Source organism: Merops nubicus, unplaced genomic scaffold (assembly GCF_000691845.1).
Source record: "Merops nubicus isolate BGI_N331 unplaced genomic scaffold, ASM69184v1 scaffold2954, whole genome shotgun sequence".
NCBI classification, from domain to species: domain Eukaryota; kingdom Metazoa; phylum Chordata; class Aves; order Coraciiformes; family Meropidae; genus Merops; species Merops nubicus.
Window position 1 is genome coordinate 10,759 of NW_008602086.1, and position 1,881 is coordinate 12,639.

The window sequence follows — 1,881 nt, forward strand, 5'->3', positions numbered from 1 at the left end:
CTGCCTGTTCAAGGTCTGTGTAACCTTTCAGCAGTGTAACCTTGCGTCACACTTCTGTGGAAAGAGCTGCATGAGGAAAATCTGGAAAGTCTGGCCAGACACTGCCCATTCTTTGCTCAGGTGTCACTCAGGAGCACTTGCCTGTGATCTGGGCTAGAGCTATACAGCAGCCAAGCTTTGGTCTGGCCATGAACTTTGCTGATATTGACCCTGATCCGATGACTTAACTTCATGGCTTAATCTTGAACCTACTACCATATTATGGTCTTGTCTGGAATGCTTGGACTGCAGACTTAACCTGGCTGCAGTCACTGGACCTATTCTGCTTTTCTTGTTCAGGTGCTATTGGGCTTTACCCCTTGGTGAGGACCCTGCCTCATGCCTGGGTTGCTGTGAACTTCAGTTGCTGCCTGACCTTCCCTTGCAGAGCAGCCTGCTTCTGCTTCCCAACACAGAGCCCTGAAACACATCTAGGCACTGCCACTCACGGGAAGTCTCCTCGGGGTGCATGTTGAAGCCCATACATGGGACTGGAAATGCTGTCTCTCAAGTTAATACTTGTATAGTCTTCTCCTGAATATGTGGTTATCTGTAGTATCTGTAGCCCTGGCATCTCTGAGTTCTCACTGTGGTCGGGGAGCAGGCACACAGCACAGTTCAGAAGCGTTCTGATTAACCCATTAGTAAAGATGTTCTATACCAGATAACAGCAGTTACAACAGTTATCTTATTTTCAAAATTCTCAGAGTCACTGTTGTCAGGAAACCTTGTGTTGTGGTTTAACCCCAGTTGGCAACGAAGCCCATGCAGCTGCTTGCTCACTGTCCCCCCACCCCCTGCCCCCCGTGGGATAGGAAGGGGAGTCAGGAAAAAAAAAAAGTTGTGGGTTAAGAAAAATGTAATAATTGAAACAAAATTGCTATTACTAATAATAAAATATTAAAATGTTAGTAACAGAAGTAATACCAAGTAACAAAAAGGAAGATAACAAAAAGAGAGAGTCATCAAACCCAAGAGAGGACAAGTGATGCACAGAGCAGTTGCTCAGCGCTCGCCGACTGCTGACCGATGCCCCAGCAGTGGCCAGACCCTCCCACCCAGCTCCACCCAGTTCTTGTGGTGTTACATGGTATGAACATCCCCTTGGCTAGTTCAGATCAGCTGTCCTGGCCAGGTGCCTCTCCAGCTTCTTGTGCATCTCCTCACTTGAGAGAGCATGGGAAACTGAGAAGTCCTTGTCTTAGGATAAGCACTACTTGGTAACAACTAAAAGGTCCCTGTGTTACAACAGTAATTCCTGTACTAAATCCAAAACACAGCACTGTACCAGGGGCTAGGGAGGAAATTAATGCAATCCCAGCCAAAACCAGGACCCCTGGAAAGAATATTTTGTGAAAAATCCACAGAGACATCAGACGCCTGTAAATGGGGATATGAGGTGCAGAACACACTAATTCACAACATGCTGTAACTTGATGAAACAAATTACAGAACTAAGCAGAGTTTACTTTTGTGTAATGATTTTTTTTTTCCTTAGAGATGGAAAAGCTAAAAAGACACAAAACCTGTGACTTTCTCAAAAACACAGTCTTGTTTTCAAATATGGAGGGAATATTGACACACATGTGAAACTTTTCAATAACGCAGTGTCCTTTTCTTACTTAGGTTGCGAGGCTTAGTTCTGTTTTCCTGTCACTAAGCTCAGAACTTAGCCTGAGTTTGCTCCCAGTAGGTATTAGCACACAACTCTATATCTCACAGAAGATTGTCTCTTGTCCCAGTTGGATCTGCAGGGCTAATGCAGTACAGCACAGGACATAGCTGGCTTCTGGATCATTAAATTAACCACTTCTGATTATGTCAAATAGGAAAAGGGATTTT